Here is a 19,329-nt window from a genome sequence, read left to right on the forward strand (position 1 = left end):
TGTGGTAGTGTGGTACTGTATAAATTTGTATTCAACATTTATTCAAGAAATATTTATTAAGTATTCACTAGGTGCCAAGCACTGTTCTAGCTATTAGGATACAGCAATAAATAAGACAGATCAAGTGACAGTAACCTCATAAAGGTTATAAATCAAACAATAGATTATAGAACAAAAGAGAAGAGTACAAATAAGCCCAGGTAGCTATGAAATCTTACATGATGATGAACTATCCAAAACAATGAAGATGTGAAAAGTGATTTAATTGTATTGTAATAGTACATAAGTACTTTAAGAAATTTAATTTTTAATATTGCTTATCAGTAGTATAATATATTCATTCTTCAGTTGTCCATAAGCTATAAATAATACTATTCTAAGCCCTTCAGGTTGAATGAATTAATACATTGTACTTCAGGTTTTTACAAGACCTGATTAAAACCTTTAATCTTTCACAATCACAAGCACAAGTAGTAGACTTAATTGTTAGTCTTAATTATTTCTGCCACTGTGGTATTATGATAATCCACGTTGTTGTCATGGACTTATGGGCATAGTATTCTTTCCCTTCCTTTGACTTTGGGCTTGGGTATGTGACATGCTTTGGCTAATAGGAGCAGAGCTTTAAATTCTGCTTGTATGATTGGCCATGTCTTCCCACACTTCTGCTTTTTGCCATGAAAAATACATATTTAAGAAGTTTTTGGTCTGAGGAGGATAAGAGACATATGGGGTAAACAATCCACAGCTGGAATCAAGCCCAACTAAGCCCAGTCTAGGTCAGTTGAACCTAAGCTGACCCACAGACACAAGTGAGAAATAAATGCTTACTGTTATAAGCTACTGAGTTATCATACCAACACATAGGAAGATCTATACATTTTAAATAACTGAATGCTTAAAAACTAAAAGAAAATATTAGGGAAGATTTTTTTCCCTCAAATATGGAAGATAAAAAAATAACATATAATGACTTTATTTAAAAATCAATACTATCAAAAAGAACCAATAAATAAATGAGCAAAAGACATGAGAAGACAATAATTTCATATAATAAATACATAAAGAAAAATGTTAAATTTGAACAGCAATAAAAAATGCAGAGTAAATCCATAATAAAGCACCATTTCCAATGCTCTACTTATTAAAAATATGAATAATATAAGTTGTGTTTTGGGGAAACTAGGCCACTGCTCTTAAGACAGAGTCCAAGCGCTTCACAATGATCACTAAGCCCCACTCCAATGTCATCTCCCACCCCTTCCCCAAATCCAGCTCCACTGCCATCTTTCTGAAATGTTCTTAGGTTCCGCCTTCCTCAGGTACCTCTCATACATTATTCCTGAAGATATTCCTTCTTCCTCCTTCTCACCCTCACTTCCCAGCTCACCACTGCCTCTTTCTCCTAGTTGACAGCATATAATTTTACTATATCATGTCTACCCTAGGAGATATGGTCACTACATGGAATAATGGCAGAATTGTCCCTATTATTGAAATTGTTTATTTTCTGTATCCTTAATTTTTGTTGCACACCTGTACTTGATTCCATGTGACTCCATTGACTTTATGACAATGGAATTCTCTCTAAAATTTCAGTACAGAATCCCATTTTATTGGTGACCTGCTAAGGGCCTTACATTACTTTCTCATAGATTATTGTCTCATAAAAGTCATGGCAACAACATTGCAAAGTAACTATAAACATACTCATTTTTATAGAAAAATAAAGTCTCAAAGAGGAGGTTAAGGACACTTCCAATCTCAGCTCTCACATGTAATGAGCTTGGAAGTCATCACTCCCATCCTTATAGCAAGAAATGTCTGAACAAACTGAAAATCCATCACTTTTCTTGGGCTCATCAGAAAACTGACATGGCAGGGCAAACTGTGACTCCAAAATCTGGGCATCCAGGGGCATCCAGGAAGTCACAGTTAAGATCTTCTTACCTGGAGCAAAAGCTGTTGAAGCCTAAGTAGTAAGAACTCTCAAATAGTAATTTTGGTGAATTTGTGGAGGCTCAGTGTACACTAGCATGATAGTGAGAAACTCCTGGGATCCCCAGTCTTAGAAGGGGGCCAGATTTTCATAAGGCTTACCTCCAGGAATGCCACAAGGTCTCACAATGAAGATCCAAGAAAGATTCCCTCCTGGTTCTGGCTGGGTATAGGAAAAGTAATCCCTGTTAAATATGTACATAACACTTTCCATAACAAAGACCTACTTTCCCGAGGGAAAAAATGTTGCCAGAGCCTTATTCTTTCTGGGAAAGGGATATTTCTCTCACGTTAGTCTCTAGTCTTCTTATTTTACCTGAAGAGGCTGCAGGGGAAGAAAACATAGTCAACAGTGGACATGACTCTAAGGAAATAGACTGGGAATGCTGAAACCAGGGAAGAATGTAGGTGGAAGAGGGAAAAATAGCTACATTACCAGTAGAACAGTTGTGAAGGTCACAGCCCAAAGACATAGGCTAAATAGAACACTGAGATTTAATTGAAAGATTACAAAACACTCCCCTTCCCCAACACCTTATACCAAGAGAGCTCCATTATAATGACAATCTATTATAGCTGACAGAGTCTTTCTAAAGAGGAATCTGCAGGGAAGCCCAAAATCAAGATAAAAACAAGGATACTAGAAGAATTTGAAACTTCTTGCACTTATAGCTAAGGCTTAAACAAAGTCATATTTCTAGCCAGACTAATAAAAATCCTCACACTAAAGACCTATTTTCACCCAATACAATGTGTTCAACTTTCAACAAAAAGGTACAAGGCATGCCAAAAGAAGAAACAATCGGAAAAATAAACCAATCTTCATAACTAGACTTAGATGTGATACAGATATTTGAATTATCAGACAGGAAATTAAAATAACTCTGATAAATGTGTTAAAGCCTCAAATGTAAAAAGTAAATAACATGCAAGAAGAGATGGGTAATGTAAGCAGAGAGATAAAACTCTAAGAGAATCAAGTGGAAACTTTAGAAATAAAAAACACTGTAACAGAAATAAAGAATGCCTTTGATGGGGCTCATCAGGAGATTTGATGTGATTGAGAAGAGAATCAGCGAGCTTGGAGATAAGTTAACAGAAACTTCCCAAACTGAAATGCAAACAGAAAAATAAGTGAAAAATGCAGAAAAGAACATAGAAGTACTTAAGAAAAATTTCAAAAGGTAGAACATATGAGTAATGGAATACCAGAAGGAAAAGAAAAGAAATGAAGCAGAAGAAATATTTTAAGTAGTAATGGCTGAGAACTTACCAAAACTAATTACAGACACTAAACCATAGATCTAGGGAGAACACTATAAAGATAAATACAAACAACAACAATTAAAAAAAAAACCTGAGGCCAATCACATTCTAACTGTATAAAAAGACAAAGAAGGCCGGGTGCAGTGGCTCACTCCCATAATCCCAGCACTTTGGGAGGCCGAGGTGGGTGGATCACAAGGTCAAGAGATCAAGACCATCCTGGCCAATATGATAAAACCCTGTCTCTACTAAAAATACAAAAATTAGCTGGGCGTGGTAGCACACACCTGTAGTCCCAGCTACTCTGAATGCTGAGGCAGGAGAATCACTTGAACCTGGGAGGCGGAGGTTGCAGACCACTGCACTCCAGCCTGGCGACAGAGTGAGACTCCGTCTCAAAAAAAAAAAAAAAAAAAAAAGACAAGGAAAATCTTGAAAGAAACCAAAAGAAAAAGCACCTTACCTAAAGAAGAACAAGGATAAGGATTACAGTGGACTTCTCATCAGAACCATAAAAGCAAAAAGAGAATGAAATTGCTATGATTTGAGTATGTCCTCTCCAAAATTTATACGTTGCCAGTGTGAGATATGTGTGTGTATATATATATATATGAGGGCATTAAGAGTAATTAGGCCACTGAGGGCTGCTCCCTTGTTAATAGGATTAAGGTCCTTTTAAAAGAGGCTTTCCTCAGGTTCAGCTAGCTTGCCCTATTTCCTTTTGCCATGTGAAGACGTAGCAAGAAGCTCTTCATATCAAAGGAGGAAAAATTGAAAGCCTTTCCTCTAAGATTAAGAAGAAGATAAGGATGCCCACTTTTACCACTTTACTCAACACAGCACTGGAAGTCCTAGCCAGAGCATTAGTAAGAAAAATTAAAAGCACCCAAATTTGAAAGGAAGAAGTCAAAACTGTTCCTGCTTGCTGATGGCATGATCTTATATTTAGAAAAACACAGTCCACTAAAAAATTCCTAAACTAATAAATACATTGAGTAAAGTTGCAGGATACAAAATCAACATACAAAAATCAGTAGCATTTCTATATCCCAATAGCAAACAATCTGAAAAAGAAATCAAGAAAGCAATTCCATTTATAATAGCTACAAAAATATACTATCAATAAATTTAACCAAAGAGGTGAAATATCTCTACAATAAAAACTATAAAACACAGATGAAAGAAATCAAAGAGGACATAAACAAATGGAAAGATATCTCATGTTCATAGATTGAAAGACTATTGTTGTTAAAATAACCATACTATCCAAAGCAATCTACAGATTCAATGTAATCCCCATCAAATAACCACCAGTAACATTCTCCACAGAAATAGAAAGAATAATCCTAATATTCATACAGAACCACAAAAGACCCTGAATACCCAAAGCAAGCCTGAGCAAAAAGAACAAAGCTAACTATGTTAAAGCAAACTAAATATGGCTGAGAAAGACTCCATACTTCTGCATTTGAGTCCTCGTGGATGAACTGTAACCTAGCTTAACAGTCAGAAAAATTGAAAACCTAACTTAATAGTATGCACCTGTAACAATAGCTGAGCATTGGCCAATCCCAGCGACCATACTTCAACCACTCATAGACTGCTAAATGGTCACTGCATTCAAATAAGGCAAATTCCAGGCTGTAACCAATCTCACTGTTTCTGTACCTCACTTCTGATTCCTGTATGTCACTTTACGTTTTTTGTCTATAAATTTGTTCTGACCACAAGGCACCCCTGGAGTCTCTGTAAATCTGCTGGGATTCTGGGGACTGCCAGATTTGCAAATCGCTCATTGCTCTATCAAACTCCTTTAAATTTAATTTGGCTGAAGTTTTTCTTTTATCAACTATAAGAATCCTAAAAGAAAATCTAGAAAATACTCTTCTGAACATTGATCTAGGCAAAGAATTTATGACTAAGTCCTCAAAAGCAAATGCAACAAAAACAAAAATTGACAATTGGGACCTAATTAAACTAAAGACCTTCTGCATGGCAGAAGAAACTGTCAACAGAGTAAACAGACAACCTACAGAATAGGAGAAAATATTTGCAAACTGTGCATCTGACAAAGAGCTAATATCCAGCATCTATAAGGAACTTAACCAAATTTACAAGAGAAAAACACCACCATTAAAAAGTGGGCGAAGGACATAACTAGACACTTCTCAAAAGAAGACATCTCAAAGTGGCCAACAAACATATGAAAAAACGCTCAACATCACTAATCATCAGAGAAATGCTTTAAACAAAACCACAATGAGATACCATTTCATACCAATCAGAATGGCTATTACTAAATTAAAAAATAGCAGATGTTGGCAAGGTTGTAGAGAAAAGGGAATGCTTATACACTGTCAGTGGGATTGTAAATTAGTTCAGCCCCTGTGGAAAAGTTTGGACATTTCTCAAAGAACCAAAAATAGAGTTACCATTCAACCCAGCAATCCCATTATTAGATAGGAACCCAAAGGAAAATAAATCATTGTACCAAAAAGATACCTGCACTCACATGTTTATCACAGCACTATTCATAATAGCGAAGACATAAAATCAACATAGGTGCCCATCAGTGGTGGAATGTATAAAGAAAATGTGTTACATATACACCATGCAATACTATGCAGCCATAAATAAGAATAAAATTATGTGCTTTGCAACAACATGGATGCAGCTGGAGGCCATTATTCTACATGAATTAACACAGAAATAGAAAACCAAATACTGCACATTCTCACTTACCAGTGGGAACTAAACATTAGGTGCACATGGACATAAAGATAGGAACAATACACAGTGGGGACTCCAAAAGAGGGTAGGGAGCAAGGGTTGAGAAACTACTTATTGGGTCCTATGGTTACTATTTGGGTGATGGGTTTAATAGAAATCAGCATCACACAATATATCCATGTAATAAACCTGCATGTGTATCCCTTGCATCTAAAAGAAAAGAACAAAGGTGAAGGCAACAGACCACCTGACTTCAAAATATACTGTAAAGCTATGGTAACCAAAATACCATGGTACTGGCATAAAAACAGACACATAGACCAATGGAACCAAATCAATAACCCATAAATAAAACCATGTATTAACAGCCAACCAATTTCCAACAAAGGTACCAAAAACAAACATTAGGGAAGGGACAGTCTCCTCAGTGAGTGGTGCTGGGAAAACTGAATGTTTCATATACACAAGAATGAAATTAGACCGCTATCTTCACCATATACAAAAATCAACTCAAAATGGATTGAAGACTTAAATGTAAGACCTGAAAATGATAAAACTACTAGAAGAAAACATTGGGTAAACACTTTAGGACACTGGTCTGGGGAAAGATGTTTTGGGTAAGAACTCAAAAGCATAGGCAACAAAAGCAAAAATAGACAAATGGAATTATATCAAACTAAAAAACTTCCGCATGGCAAAGGAACCAACCAACAGAGTGAAGCTACAACCTACAGAATAGGAGAAAATACTTGCAATATATCTCTTCTGCAAGGGATTAATATTCAGAATATATAAGGAACTCAAATAACAGCTAAAAAAGAAAAAATACAAATAATCAAATTTTAAAATGAGCAAATGATCCAAACAGACTTATCTCAAAAAAAGAAAAAATACATACAAATGGCCAAAAGGTGGAAGAAAAATGTTCATCAAGGAAAAGCAAATTAAAACCACAGTGAAATATTATTTTGCCCCTGTTAAATTATGAAAATTACAAAAAATAACAAATGCTTGCAAGGATATGGAGAAAGGCAAACTCTTATATACTGTTAGCGGGAATATAAGTTAGTACAGCCATTAAAACAAAACAGTATAAAACTTTCTCAAAAAACTAAAAATAGAAATACCATTTGATCCAGCAATACCATTACTGAGTATAGATCCAAAGGAAAGGAAATCAGCTCTCGGACGAGGTATCTGCATTCCCATGTTTATTGCAGCACTATTCACAATAGCAAAACTATGAAACAAACTAAGCGTCCATTAACACATGAATGGATGAGGAAAATGTAGTATATATACGCAATAGAATAGTATTCATCTATTAAAAATTATAATTTCTGCATTTTGCAGTAACATACATGAGTGCGGAGGATATCATGTTAAGTGAAATAAATCAAGCACAGAAAGACAAATACTGCATGTTCTCATTCATATGTGGAAGCTAAACAAGTTGGTTACATAGAAGTAGAGAGCAGAATACTGGTTTCCAGAGGCTGATAAGGACTAGAGGAGAGGAGATAGGCAGAGCTTGGTTAATGGGTACAAAATTACAGTTAGATGAGAGGAATAAGTTCTGGGGTTCTATAGCACAATTAGGTGACTACAGTTAACAACAATTTATTGTATATTTCAAAACAGCCAGAAGAAAGAAATTTGAATGTTCCAAATACAAAGAAATGATAAATGTTTGGGGTGATGGATATTTGAATTGCCTTGATTTGATCACCACAGGTTGCATATGTGTATTGAAATATCACCTGTGCCTCATAAATATGTACAATTATTATGTATCAATTAAAATTGTTAATTATATTTCTAAAAAGAAGCCTAATAAGACCAAATACTGGCACCTTTGTCTTGGATTTCTCAGCCTCCAGAATTGTGAGAAATAAGTTTCTGTTCTTTGTCAATTACCCAGTCTGTGGTATTCTGTTATAGCAGCATGAAGACAGAAGTAAAATGTCTGAAGTGTTGAAAGAAAAAAATCAACAACCTAGAATTCTGTAGCCAAAGAAATTATTTCATAAGTGAAAGAAAAATCTTTCTCAGGCAGACAAAAGCTGAGGGAATTCACTGGCAGCAGATCTGCCCTGTAAGAAATGTTAAAAGTTTTCGAGGCAGAAGGAAAATAACATGGATCTGAAATTTGGAGGTACATAAAGAACAGGGCCGGGAATGGCAGCTCATTCCTGTAATCCCAGCAATTTGGGAGGCCAGAGAGGGTGAATAGCTTGAGCCCAGGAGTTCAAGACCAGCTGGGGCAATGTGGTAAGACCCCATGTCAAAAGTGTTTTTAGAAAACATTAGCCCAGTACGGTGGCAGGTGCCTGTGGTCCCAGCTACTCAGGAGGCTGAGGTGGCAGGATCACTTGAACCCAAGTGATCAAGGCTGCAGTGAGCTCTGATCAATGCACTCTACGTTGGGCAACAGAGCAAGACCCTATCTCAAAACACACAAACACACACACACAGGCACACATGACACACAATGCTGGGAGTTCAGTGGTGCAATCACAGCTCACTGCAGCCTGGACCTGCTAGGCTCAAGGGATTCACTCACCTCACCCTCCCACATAGCCAAGACTACAGGCACGCACCACCACGCTTGATTCATTTGACGACTTTATTTAAAGTTTTGTTTTTGTTTTTGTTTTGTAGAGAAAGGGTCTCACTATGTTGGTCACAAACTTCTGGGTTCAAGCCGTCCTCCCACCTCAGCCTCCCGAACTGCTAGAATTAAAGGTGTGAGCCACTACACAGGGCCTAAATAATAACTTTTCAGAAGTAACAAAAGTAACAATGTATTGGAGTGATTATAGCATATGGTTAAGTAAGATAAATGACAGCAATGTCACAAGGTACAGGAGAGAAAAATTAGAAATATTCTGTTCAATGACACCTGTACTTCATATGAAGTGTATTATAATGTTATTTAAACACAGACTGGGATTAGCTTTCCAGAAAATGTATATTGTACACTCTAGGGAAACCACTAATAAAATTTTTTCAGTATAATTAATATGCTAAGTGGGGAGATAAAATGGAATCATAGAAAATGCTTAATTAAAACCAAAAAAAGCAAAAGTGCAAGAAGGCAAAGAAGCAAAGAAAAATACACTGAGAAGAAAACAATTACAAACATGACAGCTGTTAATGTGACTATTATATCAATAATCACTTAAATCAGAATAGTCTAAATACACCAACTAAAAAGCAAAGATTATCAGTGTGGGTGAAAAAAATCAAAGATGTGGTAAGTGGAAACACCCAGATATGGTTTCCAGATGGTCTCAATATACAATAAAGGCACAATAGAATGACTGGGCATTTCTTTTACAGAAAAAAAAGGACTAAGTCACTGACCTGAGTCAAGCTACGTCCATCAAAACATACAAAAACACATAGAGCAAAAATATGAAATAGCTCTAGATATTCAAAGAGTTGTTAAGGTAGTTGCATATACTAGTTAGAAATGCATTCAGTTGCAAGTAAGAAAATACTGTATAAACACTGGTTTAAACAAATAAGGGTTTAGATTTCTCACCTAAGAGAAAGGCCAGAGACAGGCAGTTTCTTGTATGGGTTCAGCTGCTCAACAGTGTCATCAAGGAGCCAGACTACCTCTTTCTTTTCATTCCATTTCCTTTGGCATTTGTCCTTATGTCTGTTGCCTCATTATCCCAAAGTGGCCACCATCGTTTTGGATCTCATGTCCTTATTCAAGACAAGAAAATAGGAAAGCGGCATGCTAATAGTATATGTCCCACCTTAAGAGGAAAGTAGATGCTTTCCCTGCAATTCCCTCAGAAGACTTCTGTTTACATCTTATTGGCCAGAACTATATTACATAACCACCTGTAGATGCAAGGTAGGCTAGGAAAATTTGTATTTTGCTTTTTCAATCTATATAATTTATGTAGGTGATACAGAAAAAGGTAGACCAACTTCCTTTTAGTGGCTACCGTTGTATATCCAAATGAAAACAGAAAAATGTAATTGTCCAGCTATCATTAGTTTTGTTTTTTCTTCTTTTGTTGTCTAAGTTTTTGATTTCTCAAAAAACAGCAAAAAATGTTTCTATTGAAGATTATCTAGGTAAGCCATAAATTCACTTAAAACTTGATCTACTTTTTTCCTTCTCTGAGCTATATCTGGAGTATATGTTTCCATGGATTAGGACAATATGGCTCAAGGGAAAAAACATAATTTAGGTGAATACGTAAAAGACATGCAAAATCCCTCTAGGTTTTGCATACAAGAGGTTTAAGTTATATCATTCTAGGATGACTTAGGGCATTTGGTGTAGAGTACCAAGCCAGGAGTCCAGTAGAACATTCTCAATTGCAAATGGTTGAATATCCAACTCCAGATGGCTTCCTTAAGCAACAAAAGGAGTTTCTCAGTTTGAGCAGAGGTTGATCCAGTGAGTCAATAACATCACCAAGAAATGTGTGTGTGTGTGTGTGTGTGTGTGTGTGTGTGTTTCCATGTGTCTTTTCTGCCATCTATATCAATTTCACCCTAAGGTTGGAGAGTGCCTCATGCTCACATGATGGCTGCCAACAATTACAAAGCTAATCTTTTTCTCGTATACATTTAAAATTTGACAAAGAGATAAAGAGATATCTTGTTCTTATCTCAGCCATTTAGTTTGCTACCATGTTTCACCCTGTTCTGACTGAATCCTCATTGATCGATCACATGCTTACCCTGGAATCAATCACTGTGGCAATAAGAGCACAATGATCTGACTGGCTTCTACCAACTAAGGCTCATCCGTGTAACCAGTGATGGGATGAATTTCATCTAAAATGTAAAATGCATAGCTACATAGAGAGAGGGCGTGGCCTGGGGTACCTTGACAGCAACCACAATTTCTACTAGATCAAGATTCCTTCATTGCTTCTCTACCATTTGTGAGGACAGGACCCCATGAAACTTGGATTCTTCTTCTATAACATATGAATGGTAAAACCTACTCAATCCATGCCTTGGCGCCCTTAAAAGGATTAAATATTAGGTTACTATTACTTTTAATGGCAAAAACCGCAATTACTTTTGCACCAACTTAACAATATAAATAAAGATACTTTGTAAACTAAAATTTTTGGCAATGAAATTTAAGCTTCTGGATGAATTTCCGTTATACACACTGGGCAGCTGCTGCATAACCTACCTAGATTTACTTGGCCTTCCCATTCCTGTTTGCACCATACAACTTCCAGTGGCAGGCATCTATGTCCCTTTGCCCTGAGTGTTTTCTCTAGGCACCGGCCCTCTCTGCCCGTGTGGAAGTCAAGTCACAAGGGCGAGGGAATTAGCATCCTTTTCCATAGCCCTCAATCAGGCTAGCCTGTGAGTGACAGAATCAAGGAATCATTCCTTGCTTCCGAGATGGGATCATTCTGGCGTGTTTTTCACAGATCACAGAGTGGCATAGCATGATTAAACTCTGGGTGCCCACTACGGTAACTGGCTTGCTATCACATCTTATGTTGGCTTCCTTCCCTCCCAGTCTTAGTCCCACCCCTGTTTACTGGGACCACCTCCCAGATAAAGTTCTTGCACTCATATCCTTGTCTCAGGATCAGCTTCTGGAGGAGCCCAAATGAAGACATAGAACAAACTAGAATCACGTGACTATGAGAATGCTAATTTGACATGAAAAGTATATTTCAGACATTTTATTTTAAAACACACACAGTGATTCTTTTTAAGTTCTTTCCGTGTGTTTTCATTTTCTATGCATAGTATACCTTTGTTTCTAGTTAATTTATCATGCTGCCAGGCTAACTGAGGGGTCAAGCATGGCCTGCCTCCAGAAAAGATAAAACACACGCAATGATACCCAAGTGTATTTTTCACAAAGTCCTGCCCTGAGGATATATTATGCTATTAGAATATAGAACCTACAATTAGTATATTTATCAGTAAAATACACACTAGGCCATGATAAATTTGTGGGTTTGAAAGCAAAAGAAAAGAAACACATTCAAGATGCATTCACTTAGCCATTATCTTTTTTCCTAAGTTTTGTTGTGTACTGAGTTCATTTCTATTGCAACCAAGCTATTAAACTGACCATTTCAAGCTATTAAACTGACCAAGCTATTAAACTAACCATCAAACTGAACTGGCCATTTCATCTAGGCCCAGAAGAAATGATGGCCTATTATGCGAGTATTTTGAAAGAATAATTTAGTTTTAAACCATCTAGTAGTGTTGCATACAAATATTAAAAAAGTGAACTGTTAGCTATATTTGTTTTCTTATTTTACAATTAAATTCAAATTTGGTTAATAACAACCCTGCCTCAGGGCCTTTGTACCAGCTGGTCCCTCTATCTGGAGTGCATATCTCTGCATGGCTGGCTCTTTCTCATTATTTGGGTAGTAGAAAGAACTTCATGTAAAACTGCACTGTCCAGCATAGTAGCCGCCAGCCACATAAGGATGTTCAGCACTTCATATGTGCCATCTATGTGAAATATAGGCTGGATTTTGAAGGCTTAATATGAAAAAATATATTTTATTAATCATTTTAATATTGATTATAAGTTGAAGTGATCTTTTGTATACTTTGAGTTAAAACATGTATTATTAAAAGTAATTTTACTTATTTCTTTTTACTTTTCTCAATATACTCACAGAAAATTTTAAAATACATACATGGCCCATGTTTATAGCCCACATCATATCTCCATTATTCAGTGTAGACCTAATATAATCCCCATATCAACTTCATAGCACTGTTTGTCATCAAAGCACTTTGTCACCACTGCAATTGTACAAGTAAATTACCAATTGTTTACTTGTATACTGTAAGTTCCAGGGATCTTTTCAGCCAAGTTTACTCTGGCATATAGTAGATTGAAAACATACTTGATGAAATAAATAGATGAAGGAATAAAGGAATGAGGGACTATAAGGTCTGTTTTCCTGAGAGCTCCCCTGTCTATAGTAACTCCACCTCATTTGAGTGTCACCAGGTTAATGAGCTAGACTACATCCCCCTGGAGGCAGGGGTGCAACACACAAAAGAAACAGAACTTGTTCACTGGCCATTACTGAATTACGTTTTGTGGTTCTCTTTATGATAGTACCATCAGAAAGGTAAGACTATTTGTTTCATCTGGTAAGAGTGACCAACCCACCTAACACAGACCTAGCTCACGAGAGGATTTGCTGGTTATTAGGAAACTAATGACTCAGTAACTAAGGTGATTGACTGGGACCAAAAAGACTCTAGCTGACCTTCTGCTTAGGCAAGAGTCATTACAGCAATCAAGAAACTAGAGGGACTGTGCTGGGCTAGAAGTCACCTCTAATTGCTGGCCTCTGAATCCCATAACTGCCATTAAATGGCTAGCAGTGTTATATAAGTGATATAATTAAGCTTCATAGCTAACAACCCCATTAAGATGAATAGGGAAGTTCACTCTTCACTCGCAACAATTACTTTTAGATTTGCCTGTCTGAATACTCAAAGACTTTGTCCAGACTGAATCAAAACCTACTTATACTTTGCCCTGAATTGACTCTGTCCTGTACAGAAAGCCAGCAGCCAGGGGTTGGGCAACTGTAGTGCTCTATAAGTTATGAGAGAAATTGCCATTTTCTCCTTTCTTATCTTAGATTTTTTATATTCAAGGAACAGAGAAGGTGTAGAATTTTGAACTCACATCCAGATTGCCTAGAGTTCAAATTCTACCCTGGCTAGTGATTTATAAAAAGGCTTTAAATAATGGTTTAACCTTTATCTGTTTATGTTTCCTGATTTTGGATATCCTCACTGCAAAATACTTTGTTAAAATGAATAAAAAAGAAGAGTGTCATTTTTATGTATATACTATAATAATTATGCCTTTCCTAAGACAGAAATTACTTGTAAGAATACATTTAAAACTTACCATCTATCTTGAATATAAACAGAGAAACCTCTCTAAAGTTTCCGCCAGTCTTTGTCAAAAGCCTGTAAAATTTTAGCCTAATATTTTAATATTACTCTTCATATATAACAAATGTTTTGGAATATCTAGATTTTTTTTATTGTGATAAGAAATGTGTCTTAATTTAGGCTATAATCACAAAGTACCATATAAATAAATAATGGGAATTATTTTTCATCTTCTAAATATTAGGAATTTATTTTTCACTGTTCTGGAGACTGGAAGTCTGAGATTGAGGTGCCAATGTGGTCGGGTTCTGATGAGAGCCCAGTTCCCGGCTGCAGATGGCTGACTTCTCGTTGTATCCCAACATGGTAGGGAAAAGAGCAATGGAGTTCTCTGGGGTCCCTTTTATGAGGGCACTAATCTCATCTTGAAGGCTCCATCTTCATGACCTAATTACCTGCAAAGTCCCCACCTCCTAATACCATCACATTGAGGGTTAGGATTTCAGCATAAATTTTGAAGGGACACAAACATTCAGTCCACTGCAAATATTTAACCTGAGATCTACCCTCTTAACAAATCTTGAAGTGAACAATACAATATTGTTACTATAGGCAAGGCAATATCTGGATTATTAACTATGTTTTTCAGTTTTTAATTATGTGGACATGATCTGATAAAGGGTAACTTTGTTTTTCTGCCTCATGTCTAAATGCCTGTAACTGGCCTCACTGCTCTGTTCATTGTTTTTTCTGGGCTTTTTTTCTTTTCTTTTTCTTTCTTTCTTTGTCTTTCTTTCTTTCTTTCTTTTTTTCTTTCTTTCCTTCTTTCCTTCCTTCCTTCCTTCCTTCCCTCCTTCCTTCCTTCCTTCCTTTTTTTATTTTGAGACAACATCTTGCTCTGTCACCCAGGCTGCACTACAGTAGCGAGATCACAGCTCACTGCAGCCTCCAACTCCTGGGCTCAAACAATCCTCCCCTCTCAGCCTCCCAAGTAGCTAGGACCACAGGCATGTGCCACCATACCTGGCTAAATTTTTTTTTTGGAGTTGGGGTCTTGCTCCGTTGCCCAGGCTGGTCTAGAATTTCTGGGTTCAAACCATTCTCCCACCTCGGTCTCCCAAAGTTCTGGGATTATAGGCATAAGCCACCACATTTGGCCTTCTTGTTTTCCTTTTTTTTGTTTTGTTTTGCCATTAATTTTTACCTAATTTCCCAAAGCCACATGCTCATTATTCTCCTTGTTCTTATTATTTATAACTGGCTTATATTTGAATAATAAATGCATCATTTATTTCATTGCCTCTCTTCCTCCCTTCCTTTCTCCCTCTTTCCGTCCTCCTTCCCTCCCTCCATGCATTCAAAAAATACACTCTGTGCTTCTACTACCCAACAGTGAGTGAAACATGAGACCCGCCTCCGGCCCTCATAAAGCTCCTCTAGTGGAAAAGACATACATAAACCTGTTTATCTTGTTTTTACATTTAATTTGCAAGCCCCTTGAAGGAAAGGACCACTTTTCATCCTGCGGTACAAGGGAGATTCCCAGGAATGCCTCTTAACATGACCAATGCCCTGTATCTTTATTTCTATTTATGTTCAAAACTGACTGTGTATTTCCTTCTAGGACTCTTAAGATTTTCCGTGAACAGTTGAATCTTAAACCCTTCTGGGGGGATACAAAGGAAATGAAGAGGGTGAAGCCTGTGTTCAAGAAGCGGCCAGGATGGTGCCCAAATCTAGGGATTTATAGGTCAAGTCATGGCTTGCACTTTATTTCAGTTATTCTGTAGAGTCACTCCTTCAACCAGCCGTGTTGACTTCACACCTTTTGCACTAGTGCCAAGGCCTGACTCAATAACTTTTCCACTTACGTAGCTTTATCTAGCAGTTAACAAACATGGATTTATCCTTGGAAAATCATTTCAAATGAAAGTTTCTCTGTTTAAAATTATTCCAAACAGATAAAGTCACAAGTTTCTCCTAATACACATAAATATAACTTGATTTTCCAAAACAAAAAAATAGAACACTTTAAATTCACAAAGGTACTATGGCTACTGCATTGACTTTCCACATCTGATTCCTTCATCATCTCAGAAATCAGGTTAGCAACAATCCGAGACATAACCCATAGTAATTAATAAATAGTGATGTGAAATTGTCAATGCCAAGTGTCAGTTGTACCATCACCTGCATCAAATGAATGGGTCTCCCTTTGAGCACCATCAGGTGTTGAGTGCTCACCATTTGGAGAGGGATCTGTCCCTTTGAATTGCAATTATGCTAGAGCAGAGAACCTGCAAAGGGTGTCATCTCTATTGCAGGTAGCTCAGACTGTGATCCTGGAAGCTGGTCAACCCCAAACCTACATAATAAACCTCAACAGCATTAAAACCATCACTATAAACCTCCAACTCACCTTCTAGTGAAGTTTCTCTCTCTCTCTCTGAGGCTGAATACCAGTTCCCAACAAAGGAAACAATGGGAATGTGATATCTGTGGTTGGAAAAAGCACTGCCTTTAAAATATGGTTTATTTTCTCATAAATCCACTTGACTTAATTTATCTAAATCCCATTTGTAATTTTAAAAATGAAATAAAACAAAATAAAATAAGATGAAGAGAAATAAAACAAAATTGAAAACACCAACGGAGTGGCCAAAGAAGAAAACTAACATTGGAGGTAAATTTCCACCTAATCTGGATTATGTTACCAAAGGCAGCTTCCTGCCTTCCCAGTGAGGGGGAGGAGTTAAGACCAAGCTTCATTAGCCATAATGATAATTACATGCATTTTCAAAGAGGCTATTATGCCGAGGCTTGAAGTGCTCTATAAACATTAATTAATTTAAGCTCTGGGTAGCCCAGCACCATTATGTCTTTTGTAAAGAAAAGTAAACAGAAGTGCTCAGAAGCTAAGTGGCTTCACTAGGCTCATTTAGCCAGCTGGCAGCATAGTTGTGAACAAAACTGAGTCTGAATGACAGTCTCCAATGCCAGTCACAGGCACAGAGGACTGCAAGGGACAAAGGGAAGGAGGGATACTGCAAAGTGGGATTAGTAAGGAAACGGCACAATCCTAAATGGGTTTCAAAGTGGGAGTGATGTGGCCTGATTTGCATGTTTAAAAGACCATTCACACAACTGCGGGGAGAATGGGATTGGAGAAAGGCAAGAGTAAAATTAAGAAGGTCAGGAGTGTTGAAGGAGCCCTGGAAAAGAGAGGATAGAGACCTGGCTGAGAGGGCCAGCCCTGAGGATGAGAAGTGGGTGGATTTCAGATGCGCTTTGGTGGTAGAAAATCAGCAGGGCTTGCTGTTGGATAGGCTGTGGAGGGGAAGGGAGGGGAGAAATTTGAATAACTGGGTGGATGATGGTACTTAATTGGCTGCCATTTTGCATTATGCCTATCATAACTATCTGTATTATCACAAATCTTTATACATTGTCAATCAACTAAAAAAGAAAGAAAAATAGCACTTAAGTATCATAGGAATTTCTATTTAAATATTAATGTGCAAAAAAAAAAGGCAATAAGAAGAGGAAATACATCCAGATTTTTACTCTGGGTGATCAGAACTATCATAAATATAGGTTTAGTTTTCCCTGATGTAATGGCCTGTGAAAATTTAAAAATGAAGAAAAATTTGGGATGAAGCAGTAAAAAATTGTGGGCTCTGAGATGGTAAACTTTTTTTTTTTTTTTTGAGACGGAATCTCGCTCTGTTGCCCAGGCTGGAGTGCAGTGGTGCCATCTCGGCTCACTGCAACCTCCGCCTCCTGGGTTCAAGTGATTCTCTTGCCTCAGCCTCCCTAGTAGCTGGTATTACAGGCCTGCGCCACCATGCCCGGCTAATTTTTTATATTTGTAGTAGAGATGGGGTTTCACCATGCTAGCCAGGCTGGTCTCGAACTCCTGACCTCATGATCTGCCTGTGTCGGCCTTCCACAGTGCTGGGATTACAGGCATGAGCCACCGCGCCTGGCAGATGGTAAACTTTTTGAAGGTATCCACCCCTCCATACGCACTACCCATCTCCAGGCCTAGCACAGTCAGTGGGGTGATGATAAATATTTAGCAACCAGCTTTGCAGGGAGAAAGGAATCAAGTTAGGGGAGCCCTGATTGGTAACATTTGCTGATTTCAATGGCACAAATATTCCCTCCATGGCTGAGTTCAAGCTACCAACATGATGTCATTCAATGGAGTTGGAAAGCAACGTACAGAAGCACATGGTTATACAGTGCATCCACCACACAGATGCAGCAAATGTGAGTAAATTCAAGGTCATTGTAAAATGTAAAGAGGAAATAAGTTTTGAGTATTACTTTTGCTTGTAATATCATATCTTTAATTGTACATTTATGTAATTTAATTCTGAATAATGGCCATGATTAAAAGCAGTTCACAACGTTTCTGAAATTTTAACATTCAGCTCTCACAAGTCACTATGTCCATCTTTAGCACACCATTCATGATTCACTGTAAGACATGCTAGATACCAATTGTTAAAAGAAAAACTCTAAACAAATTAAATTTAACAGAGTCTAATTGAACAAAGAACAATTCACCATTAGGGTAGCCTCCCAAACCAGAATAGGTTGAGAGCAAGGCTGGCTCTGCCGTGTAGTCAAAGAGGATTTATGGATAGAAAGAGGAAAGTGACGTACAGAAAACGGAAGTGAGGTACGGAAACAGCTGAGTTGGTTACAGCTGGGCATTTGCCTTATTTGAACAGAGTTCGGACAGTTGGCCACCTGTGAGTGGTTGAATTATGGCTGCTGTGATTGGCTGAGAATGAACTATTTGTTATGAGAAGATTATAGTCGGCTTCTACATCCAGTTAAGCTATAGTTCACTATGTACACAGAAGCCTGCAAGCAGAACTTAACATATGTAAGGAGGCAGCTTTAGGCTAAACTTAATTTAACACAATGAATGTTTGTGGAATGAGCTTCACTGGACTCCCTAAACTGATGAAAACATCTGTTTTATCATTCAAATTCTAGAAGGGTTTTTTTTAACCAAAATAATTAATAAGCAGTTACTAAGCATTAACTACATGCACAAAAGCTGAGTGCTAGGGGTTGGGGAAAATAAGTAACATGTATTAAATGTTACTGTGTGCCAGTCACTATTCTAGATTCTTTAATAAGTGAATTAATGCATGCAACAGCTTTATAAGGAGCTAGTATTATTATTCCCATGTTATGAGGGAAATTGCAGCACAGAGAAGATTATAAGCTCGATAATGCCACTACTTGAACTCTCTAATGTCAGGATAAATAAATTAAAATGAAGTAAAATCTCTGCTTTCAGCAGTCTCATAAAGAGACATGTACATAGGTATCTATTTCACATGCAAACACTCAATTTAGTTCATGGATCAAACTTTAGGATCTTGTTCAGATTTTAAACTACTGAAAGATTTTATA

General features: G+C 37.3%; 1 protein-coding gene across 1 annotated transcript in view; it reads right to left on the reverse strand.

Annotated features, from left to right (window-relative positions):
• Window positions 1-2,100: 2,100 nt before the first annotated feature.
• Window positions 2,101-19,329, reverse strand: part of TASP1 (taspase 1) — a 454,798-nt gene continuing 437,569 nt past the window's right edge. Inside the window, exon 15 of the transcript XR_010154230.1 lies at window positions 2,101-2,161. The gene's annotated coding sequence lies outside the window, so the exon portion shown is untranslated. The remainder of the gene's footprint in view (window positions 2,162-19,329) is intronic.

The sequence above is a fragment of the Pan troglodytes genome, chromosome 21, assembly GCF_028858775.2.
Source record: "Pan troglodytes isolate AG18354 chromosome 21, NHGRI_mPanTro3-v2.0_pri, whole genome shotgun sequence".
Lineage (NCBI taxonomy): Eukaryota > Metazoa > Chordata > Mammalia > Primates > Hominidae > Pan > Pan troglodytes.